Source organism: Protopterus annectens, chromosome 3.part0, assembly GCF_019279795.1.
Source record: "Protopterus annectens isolate FY-2018-M chromosome 3.part0, PAN1.0, whole genome shotgun sequence".
Lineage (NCBI taxonomy): Eukaryota > Metazoa > Chordata > Ceratodontiformes > Protopteridae > Protopterus > Protopterus annectens.
Genome location: NC_056731.1, coordinates 1560467926 through 1560485681, shown reverse-complemented (window position 1 = coordinate 1560485681; position 17756 = coordinate 1560467926). Strand labels below are relative to the sequence as shown.

Here is a 17756-nt window from a genome sequence, read left to right as displayed (position 1 = left end):
GAAGGTCATCACACACTCCCCTGTGTGGGTATTGTGTGCTGGGAGACAGAAACTTCACATTGGGTTACAACATTTATTTTACTTTCATTTACTTAACTTCATATAACAACACACGCTGACAGGAAGGCATACATTTACAGAGATGCTGTCTGGATGGAAGCAAGTGAGAGAGAGAGATTAACATAGCACATGCAAGGTTATATAAATACACACTGTCATGTACAGTGGCTAGAATGCAACAATAAGTAATCTAGCAATGTGATCTATAAAGGTGATGTTAAACAATGCATGCAAGATTTGTGTGAAACTGTTGATAATATCGAGAAAGTTAGAGATGAGTGAAACTTACAGAACTGAGGGTGGAGATTGGAAGCTGTTTTAAAATGTGAAAAAAAAACATGGTGAAAAACTTTCCAAGTGTTATTTGTAAATAAGGGGAACTGAAGGGGAAGACAATATACAAATATCATACCTTCCTTAGTTATCCACTAACTTTTGTTCCAGATGTCAGTTAAACATTGAATTTACTTCCAGTATTACGGTACCCCTTGTTTGGATTTATGACTATGAAGAAGATTCCCTTTCCAAAAACAATTATAAAATTCTTACATGCTTTGTCGCTATTTTATACTCCTGTCCAAAAAAAGCATGTCACAGCCTTCTTTTCTTAACCAGATTTACTTTTTCGAATAGGAGACCACACACACGTTCAAAGATATAAGTATTAGCATATTTAAACAATCACTGCAAAAGAATACACTAGGCAAAGAACCAATAATCTGTGAAATATGCAGCAACTGCTCAATTTGTAGTATGACACCTACTATTAAGATCCATGTAAAAAGTATGCAATCTGTAGCTGTAGGTGTTGTGGTGAAACAATACTCTAAAGAGGAGGAAATGTCTTAATCTCCTCGAGTGCTCTTATGATAATGCCCTTCAATACAGGAAAAAGGAAATGAAATATTAGTACAAATCCACAAATAATTAAACAAATATATAACCAAGCAATTATAATCTGCTGCTAAAATAAGGTCCAGCCCTGCAGCACACACAGGGTCAACAATGATCCAGCAAATATCTTCTAAATGCTGTCAGTTAAAATCAACATACATTAAGAACAGCTCCAATTTGTTTTGTTGCCATTTCAGTTATGAGACCCCTTTTGTGTGTTGAACTGATTTTCCTAGCTTAAAGGATACCTTTTTGGCAGGACATATTTATCAGTTTCTGTCTGCAATAAGGAAGCATTGAAATTTCTTTAGATGAGGAAGCTGCACCTCTAGATTGTGCTGTAGAGCCTGTTAGATTGTGGCTTACTGCTTTATCTTGGGAAGAAATTTCCTCCACATATTCCATCGAGTCAGGGAACAGCTGCCTGGCAGATTGCTTTCTTAGTATTGCAGGACTGCCAAGGTTTTGAGGTTGACTGGATTTTTAACAGACTATTTGATAACGGTGATTTGGTTACCTCTCAAGATACACAGCAGCAAATTTCCCAGGAGCCATTGGTTTCTTTGATTTTTTGGGGGTGGATTGTCAGTTGGTTCAGAATTTAAAGGAGTAGGTTTGCCTGTAGAATGGGGCTGATTAGTAACCACTCTGGAAGACAACTATGACTGCAAAAAAGCCATGGCTGCATCTTTTGAACTAAAGGGAATTAGCTGATTGTTCCACTTGATGTTAAGAATAGCTGGCTGGTGTAGGTAAGGTTGTCATTTTTCTAACATATTTGTTTGACTTCTACAAAGGCATGTTTTGTCTTTCTGGTTTTAGGGGGAAAATTCTGATATATTAGAAATTCTCTGGTGATACACTATAAATGGGTGACTTACTCTTACTGCTGCAAATAATAGCCTTATATAATTTTCATTAAATACTTTTAAAATTATCTGTCTCGGTGAGCCATCAGGGTTGCTGTGAGGCCCAAGTGATAGGTTTGGTCTTTCAATAGTAATAAGATGCACTGATGATAAATGTAATGCTTTCATTAAATGGAATTCTAAAAGGGTAGTTAAGCCTCCTTTCTGTATACATTAATTGAAGCCCACTCGTCTTGAATTACTTCTGTGATACTGATCCTCTGTTGAGATAAGCCTATCCTGCATGGTTTGTATTGACTGCTTACGACTATTAGTGGATGATGTGCAGTCTTATAGCCATATGGTCTGTTGATTTACTGCCAATTACAGGGAGACCATTTTGATATACAATATTCCAGTGTAGCTTTAATCTGTAAGTTCTCCTCTTTACTCAGGGGTAGCAACCAGAATTCTAGCCATGAGTTCCATTATTTTATCAGCAAACAAAGCGCTCCACAAGGATGGCGTGCAAGGTCAAACCAACAACGTAAAACCACCAACGACCAGCAAGAACGATAGTGACCACACAATAATGAAGATTAATTTATTATTTCTCCAAATCCAGACCGGTTTCGGCTATTCAGCCTTTATCAATGGATACAAAAAAATTTTTAATGTGAAATAAAACAGCCTGCATTTATACTGATTGCCTAGAAGCAGTGGTGCAGCACCACCTAATGGATGGAGTATCAAAATGCATATACCATCTTAGTTGCAAGGCATACGACCAGTGACATTTAGTGCCAGAAATATAAATATTATATCATATTTTCAAAGATAAAAACCAAAGTTTTGAAAAAAATCATATGTGCATACAGATTCCATAGTGATAAGCCAGTAACATACTCTATGTATATGTAAATGAGCATACCTTGGTATTCAAGAAATAGAAAATTGTAAATATGAATACAACTGGTATATATATTTGTATGATAACCACATGTTAATATAAACAAAATGAAAAATAATGATCATATACCATATTAATACATAAGGTAGAAAAATATAGCGTCATTATCAGCTATTAATATTAATTATAATGATTTCAAATAATATCCTTATAAATGGTACTAAATCATCATTGTAATCATACATTGCCCAGTATTTCAAACCATCATGACAGATACAAATACAAATCAGTGTATATATGTGTGTATCCTAAAAATATATATTCAACCAAGTATGGCATGCATTTTTTAGGATACACACATATATATACAGTAGTGGCTATAATACCTAAAAACGGTAAAGACCCATCAGACCCAGCTTCATATGCACCCATTTCAATTTTTAAACCATGATTATAAAGTGTTCATGTCTATAATAACTAAAAGAATAACAAAGGTGTTGCTAAAACTGATGGCTATGAATTAATGTGGTTTTGTGGAAGGGTATCAAACATTTGACAACACTAATAGAGCAGTGATGATACTGAAGCAGAATGTAAGAAAATACAGCAGTTGTTGTTGGGTCTCAATGCAGAGAAAGCATTTGACAGAGTAAGCTGGGATTTTGAGTAGGGCAATGGAAGTATTTGCATTCCCTGAGCCAATAATAAGGTTAATTAGGAGGATATATGACAGATCAGAGGGAAAATTTTAAAAGGAGTGCTCCTCTCTGATAAGCTGTATCTGAACACAGGAACCAAGCATGGGTGTATTCTTTCCCCTTTGTTATTTACATTACATTTAGAGCCATTGGCAAAAAAAAAATAAGAGACTCAGCAACTGAAGGATAGAATTGTTATGGTAAACAAAAAAAGTTGGCTTTATTTGCAGATGATATTATTTTGTACCTTATAAAACCAGAAGTGGCCATTTTAGTGTTGTGGAACATTCTGAGACAGTTTTGGATCTTTTTGGATATAAAATTAATGAAGATAAAACAAAGGCTGTAGCTGTAAACTATGTACCCACACATGAATTGGTATAGCACTACCCAAATTTATGGGGACATGATGAAATGAAGTATTTAGGAGTATTGGTTAAAAAGGATTCTGCTATGGCAGCTAAGGATGTGTGGGAAGAGACTACATACAAGAAAATACAAAAAGTGCTAAACTGGAAGCTCTTGTTTATATATATATATATATATATATATATATATATATATATATATATATATATATATATATATATATATATATATATACATATATCAAGATACAAGCAGTGAAAATGTTTATAGTCCTTCCAGTTTTCTACACAGGTCAGGCATATTTTTATCAACCAGAGGAGAAGTTGTGGATATCAATTAACTGCAAGTTGAAGGATTTTGTCTGGGAGGGGAAGAAGGCAGGAGTCAAGTGGTATAAGTCAATCCTTCAAACTGGACAAGGTGGTTTAGGATTACCTGATTTGAAGGGATATTTTAAAGCTGCACAGTTAAGACTCATATACATAATACAAGCAGAAAGTTATAATTAAAAGTGAAAGGGGATGATGAAGTAGGGGGAAATTCAAGAAATAAGGATAGAGTGGAATTTTGGATGCCGATCCTTAAAGAGAATAACAAGAGCCATGCAGAATATTATATTCATAAACTAGCAGAAAATATCTACACCAACACAAGAAAGGAAAAAGGAGATTTTTGCCAATAGTGATGATTGCATTTAGGAGTACAGAGAGTAGGCGAGAGGGGCTGGAATTTCCTGGGAAAACTGGCAAAAGAACCAAGGTATTAAGATCAAATAACTTGAGAGGGGGGGTAATAGAATGGGAAGAGGCCAAGAACACATTTGGACTGCAAACTAGAGACTGCCTTCCCTATCAGGGATTGATATCAGAGCATAGGCAAAGAGAAAGGGCTAGGGGAGTCCTAAGGGAAAGTCCTACTCTGGTAGAGTTTGTAGTTGATTCGAGAACAGATGTGGCTGTTAAAAAGGGATAATTAGTAGGGCATATAAAATATGCATGATAACTACAGGAATCATCAACAGAGGTTAGAAAAGATTTAAAACAGAGACTGGATAAGCATTTTACAAGGAAACCATGGGAAGACATGTATGGCTCCCAAATATGCAACAAAGTATAGAAGATTTAGGATTTTTGCTTGGAAATACTTCATAGGTATTTTAATATCCCAAGCAGACTCCAAAGTATTTTTCATTAGGTAGATGACAAATGTTGCAGGTGTCATGGGGACGAAAGAGGTAAGTGGGGACATTTGTTTTGGGAATGTATACAGGTGGTAGACTTTAAAAATTCCCTACAGAGTACTTAGAAATACTGTGTGAACAAATGGGTGCTACTAAGGAAATTATTTTGTGAGCCAAGATAAAGGATCTGAATTGTTTAGACATAGTAAGGCCTTGTTAAGTTTAATTCTGGTGGCTTCCAGAAAACAGTTACTAGAAAAATGAAATCAATGTCTAAACCAACCACATTTGAAGTAGTGACTATTGTAAATGAGATCAAAGAACTGGAAGTAGGATCTTTAGAAAAGGGTAAAAGCAAATTATATAAAAAAAAAGGAAATTGTGGGAGCAATACATGCAGAATAATGTTCTGGAGGAGGAGTGTTGAAGAGTTTTAGAGGAGAATTACCCACCCCAGGGACCTAAACCTGTCCTTCAATTTAAACAGGACATGCTGAAGAGGTAAATTCTTCTCACACAGGTTGCCACTTTTCTGGAATAGGCTACCAATTCATATTAAACAGAGCACCTCTATGACTCTATTTAAACATAGCCTGGATGAATGGATTGGAAACCGGAAATTCTTGCCAGGGATAGTTCCCACATCCCTCTTGGACATGGGCAGTCATTACTAAAAATAATCTTGGACATTGACAAGGTTTTCTTTCTTGTTGAGTGTAAATGACTAGGCTTAGAATGACCCTTGGGTCAATAGCCTAGTAACTTCCTATGAACCTACTATGAGTGAGGTTTAAGGGAGGCAGGAATTGAGCAACTTATGTAATGATGGATTGATGATAAGTGTACTGAAGAATATATGTGATGTGCAATGTTTGTAACTGTGAACATGTTAATATTTTTTTTTCTTTTATGTAAATGTATGTTTGCCTGTCTCATAAGTGATAATTCAATTAAAATGTTAAAATAGTAAATAAAAGAAGGAAGTTGGATCATAGCCCTTTAATCTGACTCCAAAAAACTGAAGTCAGGATGCACAGACCATAGTGGATGAGGTCACTACAGAAATTCAAGGTAATGCCACTGACTGCTCCTTGTAGGCTAATATAAATAATTGATAAGTAATAGTTGATCAACTGTACTGTTTGCCCTTAACTAGTGTCTGAATGACATGGGATTAACATGTATAATCTATAGCCTGTTTGGATAACAGCATCTGATTAATGCATATCTCAGTGAATAACCCAACAGCAGAAACCATCTGCAAAGGGTGACTTTGAGATGGGTGCTATTATAAGGAAGTCCTATAATTTGTAACTAACTGTTTTTGCAATTTGTGAGGCACCATAAAATGTAATAAAAAACAATGAAATGGATGCAGAAATTATATCCATGCCAAAGAAATTAATTCTGCTGCTGGAAATGTGTCTTCTCAACAACAAGAAAGCATATTCATGTAAAGCTAATAGGGGTTATCTGATGATGACTCATACAATGGGCAAACAAGATGTGCAGAGTTGATTCTGAAACTGTGATATGATTGAGGATACAGTGGAATTGGTAGGAATTTGCCATTCCCAGAATTCCACAGTGAGGTTAAGCAGGCCAGCTCTGTGTTGCAGAAGGAGAAAATTCTGACTGGATAGCAGTTAACCCCATTTTGTGTAGATGCTCAGATGCTCATAGGAACTAGTTGAAGAGGATGGAAGTGGATAGCCATTGCCAGCTCCATCCTGGGGAGAAGGAGGCAGCCATGGTTCACCATATGGGTGATACCTAGCAGGAGCAGTTAGAGTTTTCCTGTTGAAGTTCTAATCTGGCCAAGTATGGTCTGTTATAGTGCTTTCACACTATGCAGCTGAGGGAACATTGGCATGCAAAAGAATGTTTCCCCACAGAAGGCTGCAACTGTGGGCTCGGGGGTGGGGGGGCACCAAAGGGGGGAAGGGTTGTGCTCTCAAAGACACAGGGTAGGCAACTCTCCCCAGACCAGTAAGATGACCCATTCCCTACCAACCCACTCTCACTGAGGAATAGATGGATGAAAGGGATTCACCTGGATCACAAAAAGGACCAAAGGGCTCTCACTTAGCCTGAGAAAACCTGACTTCCATTCTGTCAGAATGAATGGGTCAGCTGTGTGAAGGTAGGGAAGCCATCAAGCAAGGCAGAGGGAGGGGGAAAATCTGCACTGATATCAGCCAGGCTGTTCAGACATCCAGTAGCTGAGAGGCAGACAAAGAGAAAGAAAACATAATGCATTAAATGTTTAGTCAGCTACCCTATCTTCTCTATATCTGTCAGCATACACTGACTTGTTTGCAAGAGAGACCCTTAACCTTGGCTTAACTGACCTTTATGTTACCCAGGTGCCATCTGACCCTAGTAAGGACCTAGTGTATTCATATCAAAACAGAATTCCAACAGCATCTTGTGCTCATATCCAAAGCATTCTAGACACCTCGGTGGATAGGATTACTATAACAGAGATGAACTGTTTGATCTGATCTGTTCTAAAAATCAGTGGTAAGTGGAGAGTCAATATACATAGGTTCATAGGTGTTTACTATGCCAATGGCCCTGGAGCCTTTACAAGCCTAGCCCATAGAAGTGCCCTGACATCATGCTGCTGTTAGTTCTTGGTGCCTCAATCAAGTAGAGCCACTGGAGTGATCCCCGGGGTGAACTTTCAGTTTCCCATCCACTCATCAAGATTTCTCTTGAAAAGGGCCAGTGAGGTACTCTGCTTGACATGTATGAGAAGTCTATTCTAGAGCATGGGTAGTCTCTGGGTTACGAACCTGTCCCTCCACCATGTTCTGTTGATTGTGGTAATGCGGTTGAGGTCCCTGGAGTGTGCGGTGTGGAGGGACTGGGATTTCTTTAAATGTAACATTTCTAACAGGGCTGGGTCAGGCATGGCTTTGTAAGTCAAGCAGTGATTGCCTCTTAATAGATGATATGAAACAGAGAAAAGCTGGAGTTTTTTGAGTCTGTCCATGTAGAGCATATGTTTAAGGCCTAGGATCCTCTTCATGAGGTACTTTTGTGGCCTTTCCAGCTGTTGCAGGTGTTTAGTGAGGTACATGCCAAATGGGGCATTATACTCAATGACTGGTCTAATGAGAGAACAGTAGAGAGAGATGATGATCTCTTTCTTCCTGGATGAAAAACCCTTGGTAATGACATGTGCCACATAGACGGACTTTCTGACCACAGTGGCAATGTGGTAGTCGAAGGAGAGGTTGCTGTCAACCTGTGTCCCCAGATCTCTTATAACACCTTCAGTGTTCAGTGGGCTACTGTCAATGTGGTAATTAGTGGAAAATGAGTTTTTTGCAAAGGGAATAATGACGCATTTTTTGGCATTAAGCTTAAGGCCATGGTTTTAGTTTTGACACCAGTCGCTGGTCTCAGTGAGGCCTTTCTGTAGGATGTCTGCATCACTTGGGGAGTTAATAATGGCTCCCAGCTTGCAATCATCAGTGAATTTGGTCAGCCAGAGTCCCTTCGTGTTGGCCTGAACTTCTGAGCAGTAGATGCCAAACAGGAGATGACCCAGGACCGATCCCTGTGGGACTCCACTCATGACTGGTAAGCAGTCTGACTTGGAGCATGCTACTTTCACACTGTGGGTTCTATCTGTGAGCCAGTTTGCAACCCACCTAGTGATATAGGGGTTGATGCCTAGTTTGGTGAGTCTATCAATAATTTCTGAGTGAAGAATGGTATCAAAGGCCTTGGCCAGATCAAGGTAGGCTGTATGAACTGCCTTGCCCTCATCCACAGATCTGGTGACTGACTCAAAGAAATCAACCAGGTTGAGCAGACATGATCTACCCTTCACAAAACCAAATTATGTGGGATCCAGAGTTTGGAGATTCCCTATATCCTTGTTAATTAGGTCAATGATGACATGTTCCATAGCCTTTCATATCAGACTCATCAGGCTGATGGGGCAATAATTCCCAGGGTCTGTAGTTACTCCCCCTTTATGGAGAGGGATGACTGTAGCAGTGAGCCATTCTGTAGGGACAAAGCCTGAGGTGAGGCTGTGATTGAACAGGGCACACAGGTGTGGTGCCAGTTCACTTTGTAGTTCATGTAGAACACAGCCAGGGATATTGTCGGGTCCCATGGAAGCTGTATTCTTGGCCTTGGACAATGCAGCTTTAACTTGTGCTGCAGTAATGCAGGGTACTGGCATTCTTCCGGTATTGTAATTGGTTCTTTATGGGGGGTGAGAGGGGTAAAGTTGGCACTGAATCTGTCGGTCAGTATGTTGGCAATATCTGTTGGCTCAGTATAGGAGGTACCATTGTGCAGTAACTCAGAGCAAGTCTGGGTATCACCATGGAGATTCTTGATATAACTGTAGAAGGTTTTGTGTCTGCTGCAGTTCTGCCTTCATAGCTAGCTTTAGAGGTTTTGATGAGGGATCTCAACTTTTTGTTGAGGTTAATAAGGGAGTTTTTTCTGTCTTGGAACTTCACCTTTTTCTGCAACAGTTTCCTCCTTCTGTTGTAGAGTTTGTTTATGGCAGGGGACCACCAGATTGGCTTCTTTTTTTTTTGAGGAGAGTGGCTTAGTTCTATTGGGTATGCCTACTTCCATGCATTTATGTACGTGTTCGTACAGTGCATTGGTGTATGATTTGGTGGTCATGCACCTATTTTCCATTTGCATGGGTGCCGTGAAGTTAGCCACCTCTGTTTATAGGAGCCCAAAGTCAGCTTTGGAGAAGTTTTTCATGGTGGTTACCTTTGCTGGAGGTGTGGGTAAGAGTGGATTTCCATGGTAATTAGTTTGTGGTCGGATCTAACCAGGGAGGAATTGACTATTGATGTTGAGCAACGGTTTCCCATGTTAGTAATAACCAGGTCCAGAGCACTGGAATTAATGAGTTCCAGGAAGCATTGGGCAAGTGTATTGGTACATGAGTAGTTTTCCCAGTTGATGTAGGGGTAGTTGAAGTCAGCCAGTATGAGAGTGTTGAGTTTGACCCTAATAATTTCCAGGGTGCTTAGGAATGTGAAATGAGAGTCTTGAGACATGTTTGGGGTTTCTATAGCAGGCTACGACCTGAATCATTGTCTTACCCACTGTTAGTTGTACTTGAAGTATCTCATTACAGAAATTTAAATCAAATGAAGCCGTTATCACACTGGTCCATGATATATAGCAACCATAGATTGGCTAGGCTTGAGTGTAAAAATATTTCATACCCTTGGAAATTACCAATACATTTAGAATCCTAGAAGTAGATTGTTAAGGCCAGCACAAACTGGGCATCACACTTAGGTAAAAAATAATGCAGCTGAAACACATATGCTTTTAAATATCTAAATTCACCTGCAGATTTCACTGTCTTCCTGATTAAGATCATGCCTAGTACAGAAAGCATGGAACATCTAATACATAAGGATACTGTGCTTGGTCTTAGGAATCTACTTCTAGGGTTCTGAATCTAGTGGCAATGTCCAAGGCTCTGAAATATTTTGTATGCTCATATCAGAGGGACATGATCCCTCCTTTACATAACCACAGAATGTCTTTTAAAGACCAGCTTACTGAGCTTAAGTATATGTTAAACCAGCTAAAAATTCAGGGGCCAACTTTTCCTCAGAACAGTTTAGTGGTTCAGAAACAAGGTAAACAATCTTGGCTATCATATTAGACCAGCTGGGCTATTCCCTAGAAAACAGCAAGAGAGAGAAAATTCAAAATGTTAGCCATTAAACCCTCTAAGCGAGGTATGATGGATTTTTCCTAGGTGTCTGTGATTAGTCTGACAGATTATTTCCCCTCTCCAAGATTTTAAAGAAGATCAAATCCCGTGCATGGGGGATAAACAAAATAAAACAGTGCAGGCTTTAAGGATAGCTTGAGTACTGTGCCATGCCTGTATATATCCAGATGTACAAGGACTTTTACATAGAAACAGAATGCGATGACAGTAGCATCACTGTGTCCAACATCAGACAGACTAAAGTGACATTAGCATATGTTTTGTCCTATATATTGGACAGAGTATCTTGGAAGAAGTATCACAGCCATACCTCTCAACATCTTAGTGCAAGAAATCCGGGCAAAGGCTAACAATAATGGGGGGACAAAGGCCTAAAAATAGGAACATATTTTAAATATTACTTTTAGAAGCTTGGAAAGTTGCTAGCATAACAAGGTTTGTGCTAGCATGCCTTTTTTGAATGATGTAAAGTCTGAAACTGAAATGTATGTTATTATTTGATGACTTCTGTCCTCAGTGATTTGTCAGAAAACCACACATTTTAAGTGGAACAGACCAAAAATATAAGGCAAAGCTCTAGACATTCTGCAAAAATGTGGACAGTTGAGATGTATGATCACTGCTGCCGTGTATCAGAGTATACTGACAGTAGCATCAGTGCTGTCCTGTATCGGACAGAGTATACTGACAGTAGCATCAGTGCTGCCTTATATCAGACAGACTGGACTGACCATACTATCAGTCCTGACCTATATCAGGCAGATTATACTGAACATAGCACTGATTTTGTCCAGTATCAAATGGAGTACATTGACAGTAGCATCACAACTATCCTATTTGCCCTAACATCAGTGCTGTCCTATATCAGACAGAGTACACAGACAGTAGCATCAGTATTGTCTTTAACCATACAGAGTGCACTGACAATTTCATCACTGCTGTCCTATGTCAGACAGAGTAGACTGACCATAACATCAGTGTTGTCCCACATCAGATGAAGTACACTGTTAGTTGTGTATTACTAGAACTGAATTCACCCTCAAGTCTTGATGAGTACCTTCGCAAGGTGGACGCTATTTTTACAAAATCTCACCAGGACGACACTGATAATATAGACTGTATTTTATATAGCATAAATCATGGACAGAAGTAGCTTTAAAATGAAAAAGCCAGCTGTGTGCTCAAGTTCCAGGATAAAAAAGTGCCAAATCCTGGTAGCCACACTAGTTTCAGGACTGGAACAAAAGACTGTATAGAATCCTCAAGACATGGAAATACTCCTACAACGGGATTAGGCAAGGCTCAGGAGAAGGATGCCCCCCCCCCCCCCCTGTTGTAGAAGGAAGTAGTAGTTCACAAAAACACAAAAACTAATAGGCCAAAAAAAATCCATAAAGATGATAGAGAGGACTATTGAGGATAACAAAGAAATTATGTATTATGCCAGAAGCCCATAACGTCTGGATACAAGATATTCAAAAAGATTAATAGAGAAATTAGAGGAAAGAAAAATGCTCACACAAGAAAAACTGTCAAACACTTTAAATGCAAATTAATGTTCATTAATACAACAGATTTATGAAAAACATTATATAGACCGAGAAACCTTGGGCCATTTGGAAAAAGAAGTGACAGAGGATGTGCAAAAATATAAAGAACAAAACCTAGTGATTTTTGAAAGGTATAAAAAATAAACAATTATATAGGAAAGAAAATGAGATCTGATATGGTGCAATACTTACACAAAAAAGAACGCCAAACTAATCAATAGAAAAAAGCAGCACTAAATATATTTTAAGAGAAATACAAGCAAAGAAATCCAGAGATGGAAAATTTCATAATACAAAAATTAGGATCACAAAGGGGGAACACAGAACAGAAGATTAGTAAAGCAGAAGTTAAGAAAATAGAAGCTGCAGTTATGGCATACCTGCAAAGTGTAGGATTTAGTGTAGAAAGTCAAACACAGGTTATGTCACAGAATGATGAGGCAATGAGTCCCCAAATTAAGGAGAAGCAGGTAGACCGGGAGACATCTGAAGAAGAAATATGGATATGGGAAAGAAAAAGAGATTTGATATAGTGCAATATTTATGCAAAGGAGAAAGCAAATCTAATCAATACAAAAAAAAAAAAAAAACAAAAAAAAAAAAAAACAGGACCAAAGGTATTTGAAGAGAAATATAGGCAAATGTGTCTGGATAGGTAGTGGCAGGGGGTGGCATAATGGTTAAGGTCCTTACCTCACAGATGTCAGGTACAGGGTTTGATTTTGACCACTAGTTATTGGCTAGGCTTGTAACAGTCCACACACTGATAGCCTAGTATTAACCTATGTCTCTATATGGAAAATGTTACAATACAAAAAATACGAAAACAAAGGAGGAAAGTAGAAAAGAGGATTAGTAATGGAGAAGTTAAAGAAATAAAAACTAAAGTTTTAGTTTACCTGAGAAGTGAAGGATTTAATGTAGAAAATCCAACTCTGGTAACATCACAGCATGATGGAACAGTGAGTCCTCAAATTAAGGAGAAACAGGTGGAATGGGAAGCATCTGATCAGTTGCCGTATGAAGATACTCTAGAGCCTTCTATAGGAAACCATTTCAAAAATTCAACTGGAGTTGCATAGCAAGGGAAGGAACAGGAAGCGGTGGCATCTATAATGCAGTTGATGCCGTGGAGTGATGGGTCGGTGAATTTACGTGTGGGCAAGCAGCAGATGGTGCAGGAGGCAGATGGGGAGAGTAAGGCACAGGAAGCTGTTTTGGAACTCTCTATAGAATGCCCATAGGAAATGGAGAATAAACAATGTTCCCTCAGTTTAGAAGAAAAAGATCTAAGGAAAGAGTTGCTTGATTTAATAGAGATGGATAGACATATTAAGATCCATGAAAGAAATAGATTGCAGAACATCAGTGAGACCCAAAATGTTAGAAGTCTGATAAAACAGATGAACACAGAAATTAAGACTATTAACAGAAATTCATGTGATATAAAAGAAGTAAACAGGACACATTATTGTGCAACTAAATTGATAATATATAAAAAAAATTCTTACCAGAAAAACACAGAGCAATAAGGGAAAGGAAGGGAAGAAATCAAATGCCATCATAATTAAAATTATAACTCAATTAAGATGAGAAGTATCACTTTTAGAATAGTATAGAAAAGGGAACAGATCAACTAAAATACTTAGAAGGATAGATGTGATAAAAGCAATGTGCAGCATCAGAACACTCCAGGATCTATCATTCAATATTCCAAATAATAAACTAAAGATATCAGCGCCAGCAGAAAAACTTAGAAGATATGCAGAAAAATATAAAGGAAAAGTATAAAATAAGTAATTCATTGATGATCCAAAAGTTTTATAGATAATTGGGAAACAAAGCAAAAGGAGTAGAAACACCAAAAAAAAAATATATATATATATATACACGCTCACACACACACACACACACACACACACACACACACACACACACACACACACACACATTGGAGAAATATCTAGGAAGACCCTGTGGAACAAAACAAAGATGTTGAATGCATAGAAGAAGTAAAAGAAACAGTAGGAAGTTCAAATGTGCAGGATATAAAATGGGATGAAGTAACAGCCAGAGAATCTGAAACAAAATTAAGAAACGATCCTAGGTGGAAAACTCCAAGCCCAGATGCAGTACCTAACTTCTGGCTAAAAGTATTAACATCTTTACCCAAAGATTTATCCTTGAGTAAGAACTAATTATATGTGCATCCCAAATATACAGCAATCTGGTTAACAACAGGAACAATTATATTCATCCTTAAGAATGAACCTGCAAGCTATCATAAAAACTACAGGACAATAACTTGTCTTCCAACAATGTATAAACTACAGGTGCACTGAACTGATGCTGACAGAGTCTATAGTCATTTAGAAGAAAACTCACTCATGTCCATAGAACAAAAGGGTAACAAAAGAAAGTCATATAAAGCAAAGGATCATTTGTTGTTAAATAAATTCATAATGGAGAATTGTAAAAAGAAGGAGAATCTTAAGTATGGCATGTATAGATTACAAAAAAGCATTTGACAGCATCCCACATTCGTGGATAAAGTAGTGCTTACATATTATAAGATACACCTTACACTGATCAATTATATTACAGTGACCATGAAAAAGTGACAAAGCACTTTGCAGCTAAGCCATGATAAAGGACAAATTATTATCCCAGTGATAAAAATTCAAGGGGGAATATTCTAGGGTGATGCTGTTACCGTTGCTCTTTTGTCTTGCCCTTAACCCATTGACCTGTCTACTTAATGATTAGGTCATGGGTGGAATTTGACTCCCAGAAAACCACTCTGTGTAAAGAGTTCTCATCTTCTTTTTGTGGATGATTTAAAACTGTATAGTTCATCAAATGAGGAACTGAAAGCAAAACTGCAAGTGATTAAAACTTTTTCAGTTCATAGGTTCATAGGTTCATAGGTTCATACTAGGCTATCTGCCCGAGGGCATTTATAAGCCTAGCCCATAGTTTTGTGGCTTACGCCACCCCTTTAGTTTGGAGAAACTATGCCCATTATTTGATATGAGTATGCCATTTGTTCTTGATAACTGTGCAAAAGCAACCTTTAAAGCAGGAAAGCTGCAGCACCAAGAGAATATCAGTCTCAGACAGGAATGTGATGTAAAGGAACTTGAGCATGAGGGAGTGTATAAATATTTGGGAACTGATGAAGGACCGACAATAAAACGTGAACAAATACAAACAAAACTCAGTAAGGAATATTGTTCAAGACAAAAATTAATAATGAAAACAGTCCTGACATCTAGGAATAAAGTCCAGGCTATAAACCAATTTGCTCTCCTTTTCTAACTTACAGTTTTGAGGTAATTGGATGGTCCCAAAAGGTATTGGATCAGTTGGACAGGAAAATAAGAAAAATACTTCACGCTTATCAGATGGTATATAAAATTCAGTGTATACCAATATTATATATCCCTCATTCTGAGGAAGGTATGGACCTCCTCCTAATTAATTACATGTATAGATCTATAATCATAGGACTGCATACATATCTGCTGACCTCACAGTGAAAGTTTTGAAACATGAAGTGAACAAATCTAAGATGAATTCCCTGCTTTGTTTAGCAGAAGCATGTCAGTGTCAAACAGGAATGGAAACTAAACCAGAAGTAGACAAAAAAAGGCAGCAACTGAATGTGCCAAAAAAAAAAAAAAACAAAGGAAAGAATATAAGGAGAAGGATCAGTTGACAAAGCAAGAAATGTAGAAAAGGCGTAAATATAGCTGCAAGTACAGAAAATTCTTGTAACAACCTCATATCGATCAAGACTTGACACAGGAATGGTTACGGAGAAGTGAATTTAAACCAAAAGATGAAAGGTTAATATTAGTTGCCTAGAATGGTGGACTATGTACACATTGGTTTGCAAAGTCCATTGAACATCTAGGAGAAACAAACAAATGCAGGCTCTGTAGAACAGAACTGAAAACAGTCACACACATTGCTGGGTGAGATACACTAATGGCAGAGGTCCTGTATACTGAAATGCATAATAATGTGGCAAGACTGTTGCACTGAGGATTGTACAAACATTACAATACTGAAGTAACTGAGAAGCTTTGGAAACATGAGCCATGAAGCATTATAGAGAATGATGAAGTTTGCATCACATGGGATCACACATTACTAACAGTTCAGAAAATAGATGACAGAAAACCAGATGTAGTAGTCCATGAAAAGAAGACAAAAGTAGCAGTGATCATTGAAATTGCTACACCCAGTGATTATAGTGTCTTACGCAGAGAGAGAGAGAGAGAGAGTAATAAAATTAAAATACTGGCAGGTAAAACAAGGGCAATGTGGAAGAAGGATTCCAAGACAGCTCCAATAGTAGTAGGAGAAATGGGTCACACAAAAAAGAATTTATAGTTGTATTTGGATATGCTACCAACACATATCACTCCATATGAATTACAGAAGGAGTCAATATTGGGCACATTGCGGGTGCTGGGGAAAGCACTTTTGACTAACAGTAAAACTGAAACAGTAATTTCATCAGCTTTAATCATACTTTAATTTAGCAATGGGTTCCATTCCTGTCATGGCACTAGAAACCAAAAAGACTTAGAGAAATTAAATAGAGACAGAACACTCAGAGCTGCCCTATCTCCCCTGTGTCTGACAAAGTGCATTGATAGTAGCATCAGTGTTGTCCTTTACCAGACAGAGCACACAGACAGTAGCATCAGTACTGCCCTATATCAGACAGAGTAGACTAACCATAGCATCAGAGTTGTCCTATAGCAGACAGAGTATACAAACAGTATCATCAGTGTTGCCCTTATATCAGACAGAGATACACTGACAGAAAGTTCAGTGATGCCATATATGTCCTTTAAATGACAGCATGCACTGTCAATAGCATTGCTGTTGTCCTCTATCCTCTTATATCAGACTCAAACTTTATACTTGAAGAAAAAAGAAAAATACCTGGCCAATCTGGTTAATGCTCTTAAAATCAAGAACAAGCTAGGTCCAATTTTTGTACCCCTCGACTCTATGTCCTGCTTCAGGGCAACTCTTTCTACTTTTTTATTGCAAAACAATCAAGTGAAAATCGTAAGGATCCAACAGACTGAGTAACAATTAACTCATTTTTCTTTTACATCTATAGGTAAATTTGTACAAAGCAGTTTGCTATAGCTTATACCACACAGGAATCACTGAAGCACTTCAGTCTTACTATAGTCATCACCACAAAAGAAGTATTGGAATTCATCTCTGTACCAGCAATCAGAAATACTGGTATAGAAATGAATACTAGTACTGCTCTATGATCTGTATCTCCTGATAGCACCTACTAATACCTTGCACATGCTCTGTCTCCGGTTATAGGTTATAAGTTTTTAGAAGTCAACATAATAGATTTTATAGTCTAGTTTAGCATGGGAATAAAAAAGTACTTTGTTGAGTGAATGGTATGCTTAGCAAAAATCATATAAACACTTTAATTCACAGTATCCTGGGGAAAT

The 17756-nt window shown here is 37.9% G+C and overlaps 1 protein-coding gene across 1 annotated transcript in view; it reads left to right on the top strand.

Moving 5' to 3' along the window:
• The window catches only part of LOC122797120 (vomeronasal type-2 receptor 26-like), a 121857-nt gene that overhangs the window by 23944 nt on the left and 80157 nt on the right, over window positions 1–17756 (top strand). The window lies entirely within an intron of this gene.